Consider the following 16,370-nt stretch of genomic DNA (forward strand, 5'->3'; position numbering starts at 1 on the left):
ATGGCATCTAGAATGATGAATCCTTTCCAGAAGGTTTTCAATTTACTTTCCCCAGATCCATCAGATGAATCACTATCTATGGCAGCTATAGCCTTTTCAAATGTATTTCTTAAATAATAAAACTTGAAAGTCAAAATTACTCCTTGATCCATGGGCTGCAGAATGGATGTTGTGTTAGCAGACATGAAAACTACATTCATCTTGTTGTACACCTCCATCAGAGCTCTTGGGTGACCAGGTCCATTGCCGATGAACAGTAGTATTTTTAAAGGAACTTTTTTTTTTTTCCTGAGCAGTAGGTCTCAACAGTGGGATGAAAATATTCAGCAAACCATGTTGTAAGCAGATGTGCTATTTTTAGGCTCTGTCGTTCCATTTATAGAGCACACGCTGAGTAGATTTAGCATAATTCTTAAGAGCCCTGGGATTTTCAGAATGGTAAATCAGCACTGGCTTTAAGTCACCAGCTGCATTTACCCCTAACAAGAGAGTCAGCCTGTCCTTTGAAGCTTTGAAGCCAGGTGTTGACTTCTCCACTCTAGCTATGAACGTCCTAGACAGCATCTTCTTCCAATATAAGGCTGTTTTGTCTGTACTGAAAATCTGTTATTTAGTGTAGCCACCTTCACCGATTATCTTAGATAGATCTTCTAAATAACCTGCTGCAGCTTCTGCATCAGCACTTGCTGCTTCACCTTGCACTTTTATGTTACGGAGACGGCTTCTTTCCATAAACCTCATGAACAGCCTCTGCTACCTTCAAACTTTTCTTCTGCAGCTTCTTTACCTCTCTCAGCCTTCACAGACTTGAAGAAAGTTAGGGCCCTGTTCTGGATTAAGCTTTGGCTTAAGAGAATGTTGTAACTGGTTTGAACTTCTCTCTAGAGCACTAAAACCTGCTCCATTACCAGCAGTAAGGCTGTTTCACTTTCCTTATCATTTGGGTATTCACGGGAATAACACTTTTAACTATCTTCTAGAACCTTTCCTTTGCATTCACAACTTGGCTAACTGGTACAAGAGGCCTAGCTTTCGGCCTGTCTTGGCCTTCTATATGCCTTCTCAGTAAGCTTAATCATTTCTATCTTTTGATTTAAAATGAGAGACTGTGACTCTTCCTTTCACTTTAACACTTAGAGGCCATTGCAGGGTTATTAGTTGGCCTAATTTCAATATTTTATTTTCAAGGGTCTATAATTTGTATGCATGTATACTTTTCTATTTTCTTTTCCTAAGTCAGTTGCAGAAAAATTTAATCATTTGTTCTCTTGCCTTTTAAACTTGTTTTAGCAATTCAGCTTCCATTCTCAATTTAGCAGTAAAGTCTATGATAAATGAATAAATCCACAAGTGCATTTCGCACAGCTTTTTAAACATTTTTTCCATAATGCAACTAAAAGCAATGTTCTTTGACAACAGTCACGTTTTTGATCATATACATATCAATCAATAATATACAATAATAAGATAATACTTATTTTTTCTCAAGAATTACACTATGTGTTTTATATGTATTACCTCATTACCTATGAAATAAATCTTATATGTTACCCAGTCTTAAAGGTGAAAAAAAATTGAGGTTTATGTTGATCTTTTCCAAGATCACACAGCTAGTAGAGTTGAATCAAGAATTAGGATGTGTTGTATACAATGGAATATTACTCAGCCATAAAAAGAAATGAAATTGAGTTATCTGTAGTGAGGTGGATGGACCTAGAGTCTGTCATACAGAGTGAAGTAAGTCAGAAAGAGAAAAACAAATACCGTATGCTAACGCATATATATGGAATCTGAAAAAAAAAATGGTACTGATGAACCTAGTGGCAGGGCAGGAATAAAGACGTAGACATAGAGAATGGACTTGAGGACACGGGGTGGGGAGGGGGAAGCTGGGGCGAAGTGAGAGTAGCAGCGACCTATATGCACTACCAAATGTAAAATAGTTAGTTAGTGGGAAGCAACAGCATAGCAAAGGGAGATCAGCTCGCTGCTTTGTGACAACCTGGAGGGGTGGGATAGGGAGGGTGGGAGGAAGGCTCAAGAGGGAGGGGATATGAGGATATATGTATGCATACGGCTGATTCACTTTGTTGTACAACAGAAACTAACACAGTATTGTGAAGCAATTATACTCCAATAAATATCTATTTAAAAAAAAAAAAGAATTCGGATGTGTGGCTTGACTACATAGCCCATGCTTTCAAGCAATACTACTGTCCTTGGCTACACTGCCCCTTTTAATGTGTTACATACAGTAACTCAATTTTCTGTTCTTTGTAGTAATATGTTATAAATAAATAGGAATTTAATGACAAAACATGTTTAATCTTCTTTGTTAATGGTAAGTATTGCAATTAAAATAAAATATATTAGCTTCATAAGAGAATAGAAAAAGAATGCTGTCCCTTTAGGAGGAAAGTATTTCCAACTGTTTACCATTTTAAGGAAAATAATTAAATATTCAATAGGCTGAGTGCTATTAGATGAAAGATTGAATATTCCTTTGCAATCTAAATTCTAAGTGTGGCCAGAGGCACGGTGAACAGTTTAAAGAATAAAATCTCTAGCCTGAGTAACTGAAATGTGCTTTTTACAATTCAGGAGAGACAAATACACATCAGAACTGATATGCTTATCAAATATAACATCATTAGGTCATAATGATGAAGAATGAAGAGCGACAGAAATTTCAGGCTTCTGGATTTTTCTCCTGGAAAAATCCTATTTTCCTGGATGAAATTATATTTTAGGACAAGACATAAAATAAAAAGAAAAAAAAATCTGTAGCATATGTACTCAGATAATGTTTTAATTTATGGTTTATTAAATGTATACAACTATTTTACAAGCATGTATCTAACTTCCAACTGAAAAGCTGAATAGTAGCTAACTGCAGAGATAAGTTCACTTTCATTGGTATTAAATGAATTTAATTATCTTCTCTAGATTAAATAGACAAGCAGAATTCTAAAAATTTGTTTCTCAGTTGTCAGGTCCAAGAACAAATTCTTAGACTAGTTTTATAATTTTATCAGATAAAATCTTGAATGTTAATCCTGGATATCTTCATTCAACTCCCCCTTTTTAAAGAAAAGGAAATTAAGATCCAGACTATTGAGTTTGCCAGGAAATTATTCATTCAATGAGTATTTATTGATTACCTATTATAAGTAAGTTAGACACTCTTATATGTTACGAGACAAATTTCCAGCCCCTGTTGAACATAATTTCTAATGGATGACATCTGGATTAATGGCAGAACTGAGGTAGACTACAACTTTACACTCTTTTTACTAAAAAGAAATGGAAAAAATTCCTTTGAAATAGCTGGAAGTTTGCTTTGAAAAAAGTTAGAATTTTAAAGTTAATCATTAAGAAAACAATAAATTAACTGAATAGTGTAAAATATTTTGTTAAAATGTATGGGGCTTCATACTGAAACCAAACAGTACATTCTGGATGGGCTTTTGATAAGTCATGATTTTTATTTATCACACAGTTGTTAGCAAAATGTTTAAAATGAATTGTTTTATTATTTATATTTTAAGCAAAATTGCCTTTTTCTTCTAATTTGCAGATAAAAATAACATAAATATGCTACAATAAAGCAACCAGAACAGAATTAAACATATGTTGGAAATTGTGAATTGAAGGGCATATCTGTTTCCACTATCAATTTTTGTAAGATGAATAAATATTAGTTATATTACCATGCCATCTAAACTAAAGAGCAATACAAATATCATGTTGGTTACAGAGGAGGGTACAATATACAATCCTCTTTGAGGTTGATTCTGCAGAAATTTATTGCAAATAAAAAAAGAGATTAAAAAAAAATTAACCTCAATCCAAAATCTGTACTAGAAACTGGTGGCCCTCACTCTCCTCCAGTTCTTTTCCCTTGGATAAAGGTCCTAAAGATTTTTGGAAGAAATAGTAAAAATAACAATAACAACAAAAGACTCTTTAGAAGTTAGAATTAGTTTTGGGGACAAAAGAAACACACTAGTATTAATTTTATTCAATAAATAAATATTATTGTGTAGTCCTGTAGCCTACGTGGTAGTGGGACAGCAATATGCCTCAGTAGCTAAAACTGCGGAGGTGGGGAGTGGGTATTGAGTGGCTTTGTATATGAAGTTTCATGTTGTCTTTGATTCAAACATGAGAATGGATGGTCTATTTGCAGCTCTATTAAAAACTCAGTCCTTGCCAAGAATTTTATTTCTACCAAAAGAAGACTAAAATCTTTCTCTGATAGTCACAGAGAAGTACTATAGAATGTTACACAAAGATTAGAATATACCCAGGGCAGAGGGTTAACTAATAAGTTACTGTGCATCAAAAACAGAAAGGAATGAAAATACCCAGCGATAATTATTCATAAACAATTTACAAGTATGTTGAATGAAAAAAAACCTCCTGACAGTACAATTCATAAAGAGGATACTAAAAACGTGCTTTCTGCAAGCACACGAGGAGGTACACAGAGGATGGTCTATGTTACAAAAACAAAACGAAATCCAGTCATGGCACAAGGCAGCCTTATATGATGTTAAAAAGGGAATGTGTAGTTGTTAAGTTTGCCAGAAATCATAATAAAAAGAAAAATAATTGCCTTTTGAGTACCTAATTTTTTGATTTTTTTTTTCAATTCTATAATTTTATTGACTATAATAAAGACATGATTCTTGGTGCTGGGAATAACAAATCAAAAAGATTAAAATCCCCGCTTTATATATTCACATGGGTGGAGAAAGTTTATACACAAATAAGTGAAACACGTAATTTCTTGATGGTAATAAGTTCTGTGAAGTAAAACAATGCAGGAAATGAGAGAGCATAGGTGCTTTGTTTATGACAGTAAAATTTTTAACAGTGAGAGTACATGAAATATAAGCATATATGCAGGTTGAGAGAAGAGTAAGTATAAATCCTTAAGGTGTGTAGGTGCTTGGCATATTCATGTAACAACAAAAAGGCCACTGTGGCTGAAACAGAATGATCCAAGGGTAGCGTAGTATGAGATGAGGTAAGAGAGCCAACGACAGGGTTTACATACTATTGTGTTAAGCAACTTGATTTTTTCTACTGCAAAAGCAAGTTTTAAAAAAAAATGTTCTATTCACAGAAGACCAGTAAAAGTAGTAGCTCTTATTGTTTAAAAAGAAAAGATTATTCTGATGTTACTAAAAATGTTCTATCCTTCTGAAAGCATACACAAAATTATGCCTGTAACCTGTCTCTCCATTCTTATTTAAAAACTCTACTACTCTGGATAAAAATTACTGACTTGAAATATAAGCCCATCAATTAAGTATCTTAATCTGTGTATGAGGTGTTAAGATATTCACATGTAATTTTAATTTGCTTTTCTATTTGCAAATGTTCTTTGGTTTTTATTTTTTAATTATAAAGTATCTATTAAAAATATTATATTCCTCCAAACTAAGTGGTTTCTTTTCTTTTCTTTTTTCCAGTCAAAAGGAAATCTTGCTTCAAATCACAATCATTTGTAACCTATGGGCAGTAATGATGTGGGTCTATATTCTCCTGGATAATTATTTTACATCTTCTGTTACTGGCCTTACAAAGTCACAAGTTGGTAACCTTATTTCCTACTTCACTGAGAAATCCAAATCAATCAAAAAGAAAATTTTACAGACTCTCATCATTCTATTTACCCACCTACCATCTCCTATCCTCTTGAGCACTAGATCATCTATGTTTTCTCCTAATCAAGAACATCATTTCAGCTATTCTCTTTTCTATCTACTACATCATAATTGTTTTCACTCTCTAGTTCATACCCATCAGGGTTCAAAAATGCTACTGTTTCTCTGAACTTTAAAATAATACTTCTCTTGTTTGTTTCCCCCACCAACTACTACTCCATTTCTCTAGTCTTTTTTGCAGTCAGTCTTCTGAAATGAACAGTCAATAATCCATGTCTCCAACTCCTCACCTCTCGCTCTCTCTTAAAACCACTCTAATCAACCTCTTCCCCAACAACTCCATAAAAACTGCTGTTGTAATAAACACCAATGTCTTTCATCTTATAAAATTCAATGATAAATTCTTAGTCCTTCTCTCATTACCTATCATGCAATATAACCCTACTGGTTATACATGCTTCTCTTTGATATACTTTCTTCATTGACTTTCAAGGCATTGTTCTCTCTCTCTCTCTTTTTTTTCGTTCCCATTAGGAGGAGACAAAGAAAAGAAAGAGGGTAGGGTAAGTGAGTGATATTCTAATTTTTTTTTCCCAGAGAGTCAATATATATATTATCTAAAAATATATAAAATAATAGAGGTATACATTTATTTATCTAGAATTGTTGAGGTAACAGCACCCAGCAAACTGAAAATAAAAATAGCTTTAAAATGTTCCCTGTGGGGTAAGAAGGAGAGATTAGTACTCTTTTTATCATAAGCTCTTCAGTTCTTGCTACCATGTGTACTTATTCCTTGATTTTTTCCTTGATAAAAATGTTTTAAAATAAGTTTTTAAGTACCATATGTAATTTAAAAAACTAAAAATGTCTATACACTTATTTCAGTTGGAAAATGGAGTGGCTAAGATAGACGAGAAGTAAAGCACATTAATTCCATAGTTTTCATTGCTGGTGTCAAAAGATACTACAGAACTCTGATAAATCAACAAGTAGAGGTGTAGGTTTAGGTATAAAGCTATGGTGGTAAGTGCTATTAAAAATAAAAATATTAAATGAAAAACCTGTTACTTTGGGGCAAAGGTTTGGAGATGAATGGGAGCCACAGATATTGGGTGGGCCAAAAAGTTTGTTCAGGTTTTTTCCCATGTTACAGAAAAACCTGAACGAACTTTTTGGCCAATCCAATATTTTCTTCTGTTTAATTTTATTTTAAAAATATCTTTATTTTTTAATATAAAAGCATGTGTTGCTTTCATAATTAAAATAATTCAGTTTTACAAAGAAAGACTAAGTAAAATTTAAAGTAATACATTTATAGGAGAAATGTATCTCTTTTACTATTTCTGGAAAGGATGAACATAATTGTATTCCAGGGCCATGGTTGATACTTAGGCAATGCTGTTAAATAAAGTTGAATTAAATTGGGAAAAAAAGGCCTCATTATAAACATGTGAAAAAAGTGGTGTGCAGAAACAGCTCAAGAGCCTCTACGCACCAGGAATTCTTCCTGAACGTCTAACATGGTTTAAATGATTATATAAATGACCTGTTAGTGGAAAGAACATGAAGAAAGTATTAGAGAAGATCTATATAGAATGGGAGCAGAGCTAATCAACTGCTGTTAGGAGTTATTGTAGGAAATGCCTATACACACTTTACACCTTGTCAACTTATGTAATACCAGCAAAGAGTTTGTTCACCCCCACTACATAAGGAGTTTTAAAGACACTGAGACTTAAGAGTTCCACTCACTATCCCAACTTTCTTTGTGCTTACAAATCATCTAGTTTTTAATTGACTAAATTGCCTTTGTCTGTGGTCCTTATGAAGGAAAAAAAAAGTGAACATAAATTGCCAAAACTTATCTTGAAATATTAAAGTAGTTTTGGGAAGAATGGGCCTGTGTGGTTGGAGAAAGGGTGAATAGGAGAAAAGTTTGATGAATAATACAAGGTGCACATGCAGAAAGTACAGCACACTTGATAGAAAGCTGTTGGAAAGTAGGCGAGAATGATGGTAAGTACACATACTGGTATTTGACAGATTATATGAGCACTGCGGATTCTTTGTTCACTCGGGATAGACACAGTACAAAGTGGTGGAGGGACCTGATTCAAAAAGAAGAAAATGCTGAACGGAGGTCTAAGTCAGGATGTAATCAACTCTAGTCTTCCTCTATCACAGTGAGAGATATTATATTAGTGGAGATAAAAGTCACTTTAGATCTCCTTTCAAAATACACAAACCTACGGTTTTATCCAAAAGATGGGGAGAAGCTGAGATTTTAGGGATATGAATTATGTTGAGAAGAGAAGCTTTCATTTTCCTCAGAGCAGTAATTTCAAGTGTTTGTTAGGAGAAAATATAGTAATTACTGTATCAGACAGAGTTCTAATGGGAAAAGAGAAACTTCTCTGTTACTTAGACAAGAAGGATTAATACAGGAAATCAAAAGTTTACAAGACCAGAGAAGAGCCTGGAGAGTGATAGTCAGGACAGGGAAGTGGCTTCCAGCATTCAGTAAATCAGAAAGTGCAACAATCACTGGGAATTGCTGCTGACAATCTCAGCTGTGTGTAACCTCAAAGTAGGCAATTTTCAGGGAGAAGGCTGTGAAACCTCTGGTAAAACTATACATCTGCCATTTGATGAAGCCCCTGAACCCATCTGCCTGTTGAGGGACAGCAGCTTTTGTTTCTTTTTTGCCATAAAGTCTCTTGTGAGTGCCTCCCATTGGAGAAATCAACACTGAACAGGGGAGTCTGCCTTTGTATAGATGAAGACATGTTTACTCTCTCCTCCAAAGGAAAGATGCACTTTCCCAGCAGTTACTGTTAGCTCCCATCACCTAGCTCAGTCACAAAGCCTCTTGACATCTTAAAGCCTATATGACAAGGCTAACCACCACCAACATGCCTTATATTAAATTGCAGAGAAACAGAAGAAGAAAGAACAAAAATTGGTCTATACATATGCAAATATGTCCATAACAAAGCAAGGGAGAAAATACTGATAGTTATCCCATTCTTTTTTTTTTTTCCTGCAGTTGTTCATAAAGCCATTTTTGGTGTCTATATTTCTTTCTTCACCATGTGTTTCATATTTTGCCTTCAGCCACCACTTCAGCTGGTCATGATGATATGACCCAAATCTTTATTCTTGATGTGTCTGAGCCATTTATGAACCTGTTGATATCTGCTGTAATTTTTCATTAATTTATTTCTGTGCAAAATATTCATTGGCAGCCTACAAAATCTACTGGCTTCCATACATACTCCTTCTTGATCCCAATGTACACCAGCTACTCTATCTCCCGTTTATAATCAGGATCAATCACCACAGCCAATACAGTAAATCCTTTATTTGCCTGTTGATGGAGTGGTTTAAGAAGCTCAATACAGTCAGGGGACAATCTCTGCCACACGAAAAACGGAATTGTTGCATCCCCTAGTGGACTTCCTTTGTCCTCTTACGAAGTAAGACCTCAACTAGCAGAGCTCAGAGCTGTGGAGATTAGAAACACATATTTTGTGAGTGATTTCTTAGGTGTAAAAGTGAGGGGTACCACTTCACTTTCAACCCTCAGTGTCCAAGACTGTGTTCTGGCTATGTGAAAAGACGGGTACAGGTTTCCCCTACTATCCAAAAACAAAGCATTCCTATGAAACCTTTTGTAAGCCATAAAGAGTAAAGCGAAGAAGCAATTACCTTAGGACACATCTTACTAACAGATGCACAAAATAAACTGAGATAAAGCATAGATGCAACAGACATAGTTCAAAGCTGTGGCAGCTTGATGCTGAGATGCTGAGTGCAGTTCCCGGGAAAGGAGCTTGGTGGTGTCACTCTCACTGCCCAGGGTGCACATTGCCTCTACAACAGCTAACTGCAAAACAATGCTGAACACCATTTTCACCTTTCGCTTCTTTTCGTAAAAGTGAAAAATCCTCTTCAGGTTTCTTTTGGTTAGTGAAAACAGGTACTAATGTAGATCTTTCATGAAAATGAAGTGGCGTGAAGCAAACGTTTGAAAAGTTGGGGTGGTGGTGGTGGTGGGATCAATTGGGAGATTGGGATCGACATGTATACACTAATATGTATAAAATAGATAACTAATAAGAACCTGCTGTATAAAAAATAAATAAAGAAAAGAAAAGTGGGGGATACCTGTATAACATATTGGTTACTTGTTCCAAGTCTATACTCAATGCATATTTTAGAGCAGCTCATTAAACTTATAAGAGCTGACTCCCAACAGGTGTCTGGACCAGCTGCAGACCTTTCTCTTCTCTGGTACCCAAATAAAACCAATGAAAACTTAAAACTATCCTTAGGTGTTCCTATTTTAAAGACTGGATTTTTACCCAAAAGAATAAACCCAGAATAGCAAAATTTCACTGGTAATGTGGACAGGGAAACATTTCTCCATTAAGCGACTTAATATGGGAGCCCTTTCACTAACTCTGTTTTAATTCTTCATGGAAGAATGCTCTCTAGAAATAGGAAGTCTAAGAAAAATTCCCAAGAACATAATTTATTTTACCATCTGCTTTCCTAAGAAAACAATCAGTTAATAACATAATTGCCTCGACATCATGTTCTGAGTTGCACATATGCTACACTGGAATGCAAAATTCATTTTTTTTTTGAATTGTGGAAAGGGTGCCTTGTAGTTTTTAATTCTATTTTTGATTTTACATTTTGGAAGCATCTTATATTTTGACCCCCACCCAACTTATTTATTTCAACTTTTAAATTGTAGCAAATATTAGTACATTGAAACAATGAATAATAATGTACCATACTGTTGTACAGGTTTTTTATTAGAGTGTCTCAATGAGTTTTTTTGCTTATTGTTTTTCCCATTAAAGAAAAGATGTTTTACTTGAATTATTAGAGAACGAGAATGACTTGTTACTTCAAGTACCCATGATTCTTGTAGTCTGTCTACCTGTCTGTTTGTCTATCTATCTAGCTAGCTAGTTAGCTAGCTATCTTGTGGATATATTTGTTTAAGACATGTTAGGGATAAAGGCCTAAATATACGACTGAAGGAATTAATCAAAATCCCTATTGGTTCTGATTTTCAGGAAGGAGGGCAGAATCAATGAAGTAAACAGCTGTGAGATAAAAGAGGCTTTGCCCATTGTATTAAATGGTACAAATATCACTTGTCTTTGATGACCTATCCTAGATGAAGCTGTCTGCACTACTGAAAGGTTAGTGATAGTTTCATTACAATTAGCTATGATATTACATAAAAATTCTCTACTAGGATCAGAACTCAATTTCAGACTGATAAAGAAAGCCCTAATGACAAATTCATAAAATTTACATTGTATTGAATTATGTACAACTAATATTATGAATTCTATTTGGTTCCTACTAGATGATAAGGTCTTTGTTGGCAATGTTTAAAGAGTAACTACTGAATAACAATTACTGTGATAGTATATCCATTCTGTATTTGATTAATATACAGGGTTCCTTATGTTATTCAATTTGAACACCATTAAGTTGATTTTATTTTCAAACTATTATTGTAAAATGTGTTATTTGCTCTTAATAACATTTATGCTATTCACTGTAATTTTCTTAGTCAGAACAAAATTTTGACTGAAAGAAATTCTGTTTTTGAGCAAAATTATGTCTTGTAGTAATAATTATTATTCTGAGAATAATAGCTATTATTTATTTAGTGTTGTATGTGCCAGGTACTTTTCTAAGTACTTTAAATGTGTTCCTTTCAATGGCACTATGAGATACTATTATTAACCATATATTATAGATAATGAAATGTAGGCAAAGTAAGTAACTTATGAAGGTCACACTGCAAATAAGTATTGGGATCCAAATCCAAACCATGCCATCTGATTCCAATATTAAACTCTTAACCACTGCACTCACTGCTATCCCACAAATACCTCCCATCCCTGGCATATGACACTATTCTATCATCAATTTTGTTAAAAATAATTTGAGAATATGACATGGCCACAAATAACCAATGTAACATGCAGATTCTACATGAAAACTTCCAGGAGTAAAACTTTTTTTTCTAGCAGAAGTAGATGAAAGCATAAGCCTGCCTTTTGGTCTTCAAGAGCAGTCAGAGGTTGGGGGTAGAATTGCTCCCTCTCCTGTTAGAATAGACTAAGATGATCTCAGGCAGATACCTAATTTCAGTTATTTGTTGGGACAAAATGAAATGTCAGTTTTTATCTTCTTTTTTATCCTTAGCACTACACCTAAATGTTAGATTATTGATAACTAAAAGGTTTAGTCCATAACTTTTATTAAAAGCTATTATGTGTAAATGCAGATCATTCATTAACATAAAGGAATTTAAATATTGCTAATGGAAATTGAAGCCTATTAAACTAACAGTGAATATTGCATTGTTTGGGGGCCAAACGAGTATTGTATAAATTAAGAAAATAATAATTTATTGTTACATTTTTTCTTGAACTTCAATGAGTTTTTAAAGTAATTTGTAACTTAAAGTGTTTTTACATTTCTGTAGTCATATTTCCTCCCAAATCTCCAGTATTAATCTCCAACTTCAGCAGGAATAGTCAGATCAGTGCTGCTCTTTTAGGGGAATGGCTCAGTGGACCCCTGAGAGTCCTAATTTTAACGTGTTTGATTTAAAAGTCTTATGAGGCATTGCTAACAGTATCTATTACTGGAAAAAATCTCTCCTTTTTTAAAACCTCAGTACTGAACAATATTCTCCTTTGTGAAGATGTGATTATTCAAACAAATTTCTCCCCAGAGTCGTGCCCTTTTCTAGTACAGGAATTTCCATAAGAAAAAAGTGGAGGGCTGATTAAGAAGTCACCCATGTCTTTTTTTAAAGAAGTAGATGCAATCTCTGTTTCCATCAACCGTGGGACATCTTCAAATGACCTCGTTGACTCTTCTAATTTATTTACTAACATGGAGCCAACTCAAGATGTACTTACTGGAGGGACCATGCCATAGTTTCATTTATTTCTCATTAAATGTGCTGCTGAATAGAAATACCTCAATCACCTACAAAAAAGGAGATGGCCAATGGAATTCCTAAATAAACTGATTCTAGTTGAAGTAGACTGCAATTATTAATTTTGATATTATAAATAAATATGTTGTAAAACATATAAACATATATGCTTATAAATATATGTAGAACATATGTAAAAAATACATAGCTAATTTAATCTTTTCACCCTTTTCTTTTACTGTCTGACTTGGGAATTGAACATTTTGGCTTCAAATAAACTACTGAAATCTATACCTGAGGTAAGATCTAGAAATATTTTTCATTATGAATCTTACCTTATTTTACTCATAGCCAAGTATAAAGTAAGACATTGGTGTTTTACAGAATTCTGGCTCCTATAACTTTGTATCAAAGCTATTTAGGAAGTTGTTAAAAATACTTACAAAAAGTTTTTTTTTTTTCTTCTTCTGTGTTTAGTTCACACGTTTACAACCACAATATAGAAATATTTTTGATTATACACTTGTATTGGTAAAACATTTTTGAGCATACCCTCATATTTGTTTCATTTGTATACAAGTGCTACTGTATTAATACATCATATTCCATGCATGTGTATATGTATGTATCACACTTGGAAGTTATGATTAATGAGATTGGCTCCATTGTATCATCAGTGAAACTCTACTTGACTCCAGCCAAATATCCTGAAGGTGAATGTTTTAGTTAACAAGGTGAACCATGTGAACAATAGTGTATTTATAATTATTTACCTTTAATATGATTTTTTGCTTGAAGAGTTATATTGTCAACCCCAAACTTCTGGTTTACCTTCTATTAGCAGTAGAAGTCATTTAATGCAGCTGCTTTGCGTAAGTTACCACCAGATGGCATTTCTGTGTCTTTGATTATGCACACATTTCTGAACTATAAACTACTTTATTAAGTGAGGTTCTTGCTAAGTTCTTTGGGCAAATTATTTTACTTCTCATTCAAATACATACTATTACCAAACAGCTGTTCTGTCCACGGTACTATGCTAAATGTGCTGAGGGTTACAGAGGTAAAGTGTCAACACCTTTAACTGCCTGTAGTTAGAAAATAAGTATTCAGTAGAGCTCTTTATCTGACTTTCATTTAATTAAATTGTCAGGTTCTTTGTTGTTTTCCATGTTGTTTGTAAACATACTGAAAATAAGTAGTAGGCAAATTATAAAAGCTTCAATATGACATTCTAAGAAGTTTATACTTTACTATATATTATTTAAAATTAATTTCCTAAATTGATTTCACATAATATAATCCACACAGATTTATCAAAGTGTTTTGTTTTTGTTAATTGGTTGGTTGGCTTTTGGCTGGTTTGTGTTAGTCAAGCAGAAAATTACATGACCAAATTTATGCTTTATAAAGATAAATTTGGAATGAAGAAGGCATATACTAGGGACATAGAGACCAGTTAGAAGACTATAGTGAGTCAAGTAAAAAAAAAAAAAAAAAGAATAAATGGCTGAGATGAGATAACGGTATATCCCTCTTTCTAAGAGATGGGATCATTTAAGCAAGTAATTGAGAAAAAGAATGGATGGGAGGTTGAGAAGAAGATGATTCTGAAGTGTCTAAGGTAAATGAGTCATCATGGGGGGGTGGAGAATATGAAAATAAGGTTTTAGTAAAATGTAAAGACTTTGATTTGGACATGTTGAGCTTACAGATTTGTGGTACAACCTGATGAAAATATTAACAACTTGATACGGAGTTCAAGAAAGAGGTGAGAGATATATTTTATGGGGAAAAATCCTATCAAATATATTTAACAAAATCAAAAGTAAATTTTTCTCCTTCCTTTGTCCCCACAATATATTTTATTAATACCACAAATATTATGTGAAATTTAATAGACTGACCACTTTATCTAAATAACAATGTGTCATCTATCATAACTCTTTGAATCCAGATGCCAAAATAATGTATCTGAAAATAAGGATCTTTATTTCTATTTTTAGTCCAGAAAAGCTGTATCTATTATATGTTAATTATTTTGATTTAAAATAAAATGGGAATTCCCTGGCAGTCCAGTGGTTAGGACCCTGTGCTTCTACCGTAGGGAGCACGGGTTCTATCCCTGGTCAGGGAACTAAGATCCTACAAGCTGTGTGGTGCAGCCAAAAAAATAAAAAAATAAAAAAATAAAATGGAAATGTTTTCTATTAAATTCAATTTTTACATTACTTATTGAAATTTGTGCAAACAAATTTTGCTTTCAAATGAACAGAAATATAATTTTGGGTATAGAGAATAATCTTGTTTCATGTGGGAACTATATTACTTTCAAAGTGCTACAGTAATATACATTGGGCTCTGGAAAGGATTATGAAGTATAGATGCTTCTCTGATTTTCCCACACATGAAATTCTTGTGTTTTTTTATTGTTGTTGTTTTCTTTTTTTTCTTGCTAGTGGCCCTATATTTTAGAAAATTCCAACTAAGCCTTTTCCTTCTCATTTAAAGGCAGCTGAAAATATTGAATTTCACTAAAAGTTTAAACTTTTTATATCTTCAGAAATAATTAGTGGTCCAACATAATATCTTATTTTGCTACATGGCTTTAAAAAAGAACCACTTCCAACAGAAGTAACACAAGTGACATTTTAGCAAGTTCTGTGCTGTTAAAATGAACTAAGAAATGGGAATTTTAATGGGAAAAACGTCTTTCAGAAATACATTCATGGCTTCCATTGTTATATTTGCTTACTAAGGGAGATTTAAAGGATTTGTTGAATGACTGTAAAGAGAACATTTTCATTTATAAGCAAAAAATTTTAAATATGCTGTTCATAATTTTATATAAAATCAATATACAGTTCTTTGAAGGTTTAATAAAAATATCAAAATTAGAACAAGGCAAAGAAGAAGAAAAGTATCCCAAAAAGTAAGTTTCTGGATCAAGACAAGCTACATTTTTCTAAAAATTCTTGAGCTTGTACTTTGATTAAAAGTAATTTAGCCTAATTTTATCTTACTCTTAAATAAAAGTATATTTCAAATATTTGTTTAAATTTTCAATTTATCATATTTATGCTTAATGATAACTTTGGAGACTGTGTTCAAAACTTTTTCATTTGTTATTTCTCCTATAAAGTAATGGTTAAGTAGCTATAATTAAGAAATTTATGAAACCTTTTGTTTTATCATTAGAAGTAACTTAATATAATTTAGTCTTTATATATTTATTTGTTCTTTGAACAGATAAAATATGATAAGATAAGCACATTAGCCCTGGCCCCTTCTGCCTTTATATCTGAGTCTACACTATGATATTCTATACTATATATATTTACACTCACATATAAATGATCATTATCTGAGGTATTAAAATGTGGTGAAGATGATATTTTGTTGTATACTGTTGCACAATGGTGATTCTTCTTAAAAACATAAATTGTTAAAGTATGTAACAATGGTAAATAAAAGAATAGCAAAAGACTGGTGAAAACAATTTGTGGAATATAGCCAACTTAATTATTTTTAGTAATTAGTAGGGAAGTCTGTACTGTTACAATCTTGAACATATTTTTTAATATTTTATATGTTCAAAACAATCAATTTAAAATATTTGCTGTTTGCATTAGTACATTTGAAAATTACAGTACCTTTACAAAAGAGGTTAGCAAACAAATTTGTGCAGAATAGTTCAGACTCAGGGA

General features: G+C 33.1%; 1 protein-coding gene across 3 annotated transcripts in view; it reads right to left on the reverse strand.

The window, feature by feature from the left end:
• The window catches only part of CSMD3 (CUB and Sushi multiple domains 3), a 1,197,799-nt gene that overhangs the window by 503,370 nt on the left and 678,059 nt on the right, over positions 1–16,370 (reverse strand). The window lies entirely within an intron of this gene.

This window comes from Eubalaena glacialis, chromosome 17 (genome assembly GCF_028564815.1).
Source record: "Eubalaena glacialis isolate mEubGla1 chromosome 17, mEubGla1.1.hap2.+ XY, whole genome shotgun sequence".
Classification (NCBI taxonomy): domain Eukaryota; kingdom Metazoa; phylum Chordata; class Mammalia; order Artiodactyla; family Balaenidae; genus Eubalaena; species Eubalaena glacialis.